Consider the following 6,300-nt stretch of genomic DNA (forward strand, 5'->3'; position numbering starts at 1 on the left):
TAATATTAAACGTTCTGAAAAAGTAAATAAACTAACTTAGTAAGACACCAGTCTTTTAAAATAAAAGCCAGCAAGAAAGTTCTCTTCCATGTTCAACTCTTTACCTCTATGATATTTCGTTAATTTATTCTCCCTCCACTTCTATTTGCCATGACAAGAAAATATATGTGTGAAACTGTAGTGATCTGTTTCTTCATATATTGAGGGAAGGGGCTATAATATAGGAGAGAAAATGGCAGTGGTGAGAAGAGTCTTTCAGAGGTATGTCAGAGTGAACCATTCACACAGAAATTCTCTTAAAAGATGTTTGCCAGCTTCAACGGGGTCCTTATAACCCTCACCCCAAAGATCTTCTGGCCTCCATGAAGCACTGCATATCCCAATTCCATCACAGGTACAAGCGTGCAGCCAAGGTATTTTAAAATACAGAACTTCATTGGGCTTTCAACCTCCCCCTGCTCTTACCAACACAAGAATATACGAGCAGGTATCCTGTTAGTGACAAGGTACATTCACCTGAAACCTATGCCTATATCTTTCAGGTCATTGTGGAGATTGGTATTATTTTTCATCCTCCAGAACAACAAAAGCCTTCCTCCCCTTTACAGTTTTGCTGCAACAGCCCCCTGAATTGCCTTTCCATGTCTAATGGAAGGGGCATCACAGAATTGTCAGGCTATTCTCTATAAATAGATGTTGACTGGTGACATCATCCACTAAAACCGAGCAGATTTTGACAGGTGTTATTTTGGCAGATGTTATAAAAATGTAGATTGGTTGTGAGACTAGAGGAGGTCCTGCACATCTTGGTAGAGTCTCCATCTTGATTCAATTGGAGCAAGATGCAACTCTTGGCACCTCTTGGGGGGCCCATAATTCAGTGCCTGATACCCCTAGGCCCAATTCAGCTCTCCCAGAGTAGGTCAAAATCACTGAAAAATAGAGCAGTGTTGCTCCTGCTTGTCCCACAATTGAATCATAGAATCATAGAGTTGGAAGAGACCACATGGACCACCTAGTCCAACCCTCTGCCATGCAGGAAAAGCAGAATCAAAGTATCACCCAACCCTTTTAAAATGAAAAATAGTGGCATGAAATCAGAACATGCCATATTAGCTGTGTCACCATGAGAGTGCTAGGCAAAAAAATTGCCCCATTCCACACAGCTCCAATTGTTCTCAGCCCTGATTTAAACCTATCTTTCCACAGGCTACTGGCAATGTGATGTCAGTTCATTCTCTGTGGGAAATGAAAATTAAATTGTATCAATGGATCTGTGTGAAGCTGGTAGATAATCTTGCCTCACTGCTCCCCCCCCCTTTTTTCATTTCTGCTATTGTATAAAAAGTAGGGCATTGAGCAGCGACAACATTCTTGTCAAATGTGTCAAATTTAACTCATGATCTCACTCTACTAACTGTTTATGGTGGAGTGGACTTACTGTAAACTAAATGGAGGATTAAATCAGCTTGTTCAGATGAATTATCCATGAACGGTTAACCTAAAACCCATTATGTGGGCAAAGGAGGTCCACAAATAAGGTGGGAGGGCTTGGAGCAAGGAAGCAACAGTTCCAGAGAAAGGAAATGGGGCTTGCTCATTTGTTTGTTGATTGTTTCAGCAGTTTGTATCATGTGTCTCATGTCCTATCTCCATTCCCCAGTCTCCCACCCAGTTAATTATACAAGGGAAGTACGGCTTCCTGCAGGGACCTCCTGGGTACTCTCCCATTGTTCACAGAGTTGACAGAGAATACTAGCGACCGCCAGTCAAAAGGGCTGCTCATTTATGAGCCTGTGAGAAACACTCCAGAGATCTCAACTCTGTGAATAGAACAGATGGTTTTGTTGGCAAAGGCAACATTTCTAAACTAGTGATGCATCTAATAGGGTTCACCCAAAGAAAATCCCAATAAAACATAAGGAGATTGTACATATCAGGTTGTTGTTCCCTCTTCTTTTTTTAAAAAAAAACATATTGCCATATTTAATTCTGGGCACCAGATTTCAAACAGACTGTTGACAAACTGGAATGAATTCAGAAGTGATCAAGGGTCTCTGAAACATAAACCCTGAGAGGAGATGTGCATATTTTACTTAATGAAAAGATTGTTCAGCTTCTATGTTATACACATTTAAGTGGGAATCTCATCGAACTTAGTGGGTTTAATTCTTAGCAGACGTATATATAGAAGTCCAGCACAAAGCCCATTAAACAGTAGGAATACCATTTTTCCTCTCCCCACAGATGAAAGGCACTGAACAATTTTAATCAGGAGGTGCTGATTTATCTTACTTTTTAGGAAGCAAAGTCTGGAAATTTAGCAGCTTACCAGGTTGCCAAGGCAGGCAGCGGAATATTCTTTCATTGGGATTTTTAAAAGAATGTTGGTCTGGCTTCTTGACAAAGGTTTGTTTGCTACAGGATATCCTATTTTAGAACAGGAAGGAGAACTGTGTCATGCTTACAAGGCTGAACTAGGGCAGTTAGCTAAATCTTTTTGGAAACTCAGACCCAACCTAGTAGACAACAATACAAATGTAGCTTTTCTCCCAAAATATATCTCTGAACTATTTTGTGTCTTTCCTGTTGCTCTACTACGCTGGGTAGCAGGCAGTAGTGTGCTATGAAAGAGGCAGGCAGAAATGTGGAAGTTCTGAGTTTTGGGGCATTATTACATGTGTGGGCCCTCCACTCTCAGCCTAGGCATACCACCACTTCCTTTAGCACAGTGGTTCTCAACCTGTGGGTCCCCAGGTGTTTTGGCCTACAACTCCCAGAAATCCCAGTCAGTTTACCATCTGTTAGGCTTTCTAGGAGTTGAAGGCCAAAACATCTGGGGACCCACAGGTTGAGAACCACTGCTTTAGCACATATCTTGAAAATTGATCATCCATGGACTAAAATGTTTCTCTCACGTCTATGAGTTCTAAGCAAGAGAGCCCTGTTCTAATTTTCTTTTCTTTTCTAAAGAAGCGCAAAGTAAATATAAAAGAGAGATAATGGGGTCAATGCACTAGCCGTGCTCCCCTCTGCCACTATTATTTTCATCACCTTCTGTATATAGAGTAATTTTTTGATGAGGAATGACTCCTTTGTCTGTGGAGGTTCTCACTATGAATAGAACATCAGAAACCATGTTTTCAAATTGAGGAAGAACCTCCATGGATAATAGAGTCTTTCCTTGAGAAAGACACTCTTTTACATTCATGGAGGTTGGTCCTAATGTACCTTAACCACTCTCTTTACTCATGCATTTACTTTTATCCATATTTAGATGCCTGACGAAGGTTATAGAGATTTCAGTTTGACAAGTACATTGCTAACACTGGTAAGACCACTTCTAATGAAAATATGCAATGACACAATGGAAAAGAAGGCTACCAAATATCACTTATTTTTAAGTACTGCCCCTTGTAAGATTGTTCCACAGATGACAAAAGGTAGCCTCAAACAATTTGGATCTATAGAGCGAATAATACTGCCACTTCTCATTTACTCTCATTTGTGTCCATTTTCATATTCACAAACTAAACATAGCCTCACAGATTCTCCAACAGTCTGTGTTCAATGCTCCAGAAAGGGTTCAAGTTGCACAAAAATCTACATCTCACAAACCAGGCCATGTCCCTCTTTCTAGCATCATTTTTCACCAAGTCTGCTTGGTTTTAGATTCATCAGTAAATGTTGACATTCATTGGATTTCTGACATTTACTACTTATGCCTTTCCTAGTAAATGTCCATGCCTCTGCACTTTGTGAAGGCCCATATTGAAGTAGTATATATGGCATTTCATTGATCCACATGCCTTATTAGGAGACATTGTCCAAAATCCTATTTGACTCTGACAGAGTATAAACTTGTGCCATCATATCAAATCCCAGGTAAAAGTACAATACACAAGGAGACACATTATAATTCCTTAAACAACTTTTAAAAAGGAGGCATAAACTGGCATAACTTTTGGTTACAGCAAACAAAATCATAACAAGGATTCCAGTATTTAAAACACCAAAAAGACAAAAGCACTTAAATTTTTAATTTATATTTACTTTCCACTTAATAATTCTTATTAATTTGGTCTAATATAAATCCTGAATTGAATTCATCTATTAAATTCATCATTATTAATTGGTATAGGACAGGATCTTAAAATGAATCTCTCTTCTAAGAACAAGCCAGTACTCAGATATGCAGAATTTTTGTGCCGCCAGGCAATGTTTGTCCCCCTCCCAACATCCATAGGCTTAACTTTGAACCAGTGCTGAGTTCCTTTTGCTCTTATGATGCTTTAGACAGATGTTTACTTTTTTTTTTTAAAGGAGAAATACAAAACTTGAATTGGTTTGCGTGACAGATTCACTCAGTAACTTAAACATTCAGTTTCAGTACTGGGAAGGGAAAATCAACACTTACTATGTCAAATTTTTCTATTACTCTTCACACTGCTCCAGATGGGAAGTGGCATCATGTCTGTCCCAATAAACTGCCAATCAAAAGTCTTCTAGAAACAGGAAGAAGTCATTGTACCCAATTCCTATGTCTGATTCTGTCTGGAAGCATATATGTATGACCAAATATGAGAGACGAGAATGAGTCCACAGCAAGCTAATCATTCTGGCTCAGGTATGCTGTATTTCCCCTGATTTTCTAAGAAGGAAAGTGAAAAGATTGAAAAAGAAAAAAAATCAGAATGTTAAAATGTATAAGACAATCCAAGAGATACTATATTCTTGAAAAACTCAATTGACAAAAGGCCTTTTTAGATATTCACATGCTCATAAGAGCAAAAATGGGCAAAGGACATGGAGACATGAACACACAGATACATCCCCAGTATCCTTAATTTCTTGCACTAAGATAGTGGGGCTTCTCAGGAGGTTCATTTCTACATTAATAAAAACACTTTGCAATCTAGTATGCTGATCATGTGGAGACTTCTGTTTGCATATGCCTTGGGTCTGGGAATTCCTTTTGTCCAACCCAAATTTCTTCAGTAGGATTTCAAGACTCTCCAAAACATCAGGTGAAGTATATTGAGGGTTGTCAAGAAAAAGGGAACCAGTGAAAATCAGCTTCCCTTTCTGCATTTCTACCACTTCCAGGTTTATAAGCAGAACTACTCTTAGGGAATGATCCTAGAAACTCAGGAGAAGAGAGGAGCTAGGACAACCACCTTGGTTATAGCTTCAGCCCAAGAACAGAAGAGCTAGATAAATCCTTGAGAAGACACAACTACCTCCCTACCTTATTCAACTGCAGCAGTTGATGTCTTCCATGACAGTGGGGAAGGGACTTTAAAGCTGGTATCCAGGGTGCTGATCCCTGTCACCAAACCTAGTTCAGTACTTTGGATAGTACATTGAAAGTCTGGACTGAAATCCAATCATCCCATCTGTGATGACTCATGGGCCTTGTAGTCCTGCTCATGACATGGTGATACCTGATGAAGAAGAAAACTTGGGTTTTTTACCTTCCCAGTCAGAACTGGAATCTTCCCAGCCAGATTCTTCCCAGCCAGATCTGGGAACCTTGCACCTGCAAGAGGGTTGTGTTCCAGAAGTATGTCAAACAAACCCTGAGCCTACATCTCCTGTGTTTTCTCGCCATGAGTTTTGTAAACAACAGAGAGGTTTGGAAGCGGCCTCGCGCAGGAGTGCTAGAATAGCTGCTAAGAATTTAGCCAATTAAGCCTGCTTTCCATGAGAATCTTTAAGGAGTCAAACATCTGGTCTCAGAGATTAGCTTTCGTTTCTGGTTCCCAGAGAAATCCTCTCGGCGGGAAAGTTAGACTCTATATAGGTGTTTTACCCGCGAAGTAACTTCGCGGAGTCAATTCGTCAGCCTCCGGAGCGAGTTGTGTTTGGACAGCGCGCTCCGTTTCAAGCCTCGTTCCTGTTCAAGCCTTGTCCTTGTTCTCAAGCCTTCGCTCCTGCTTCCCAGCCTTGTTTACCTTCGGATCTTGCCTCGCCTTCCAGGACTAAACCTTGCCTTGTTTCACGGATTTTACCAAGTAATTCCACGGGCCTTGTTCTTGTTCCACGTTACCTTGTGTCACGATTCAAGCCTTGTTTTCAAGTATCAAGTTAATTCCTAGCCTTGCTCAAGTTCATGGACTAAAGGACCTTGTCATCTCCCCTCACTTTGCCTGGCAAAGTGAGTGTTTCGGTTATTGGATTACAACTTTGGACCTTAATATTTCATATTGGACATTGTTTTCTTGGACTAATTTTGACCTTTCCTGAAAGGTCTACTCCTGGACTATTTCATACACTTGCTTTTATTAACTTTATATATTC

The 6,300-nt window shown here is 40.2% G+C and overlaps 1 long non-coding RNA gene across 1 annotated transcript in view; it reads right to left on the minus strand.

The window, feature by feature from the left end:
• The window catches only part of LOC103281479 (uncharacterized), a 115,196-nt gene extending 109,805 nt beyond the window's left edge, over positions 1-5,391 (minus strand). The window contains exon 1 of the long non-coding RNA XR_010004690.1: positions 4,418-5,391. This is a non-coding gene — a long non-coding RNA (uncharacterized LOC103281479). The remainder of the gene's footprint in view (positions 1-4,417) is intronic.
• Between the last annotated feature and the right edge of the window lie 909 nt (positions 5,392-6,300).

Source organism: Anolis carolinensis, chromosome 1 (assembly GCF_035594765.1).
Source record: "Anolis carolinensis isolate JA03-04 chromosome 1, rAnoCar3.1.pri, whole genome shotgun sequence".
Lineage (NCBI taxonomy): Eukaryota > Metazoa > Chordata > Lepidosauria > Squamata > Dactyloidae > Anolis > Anolis carolinensis.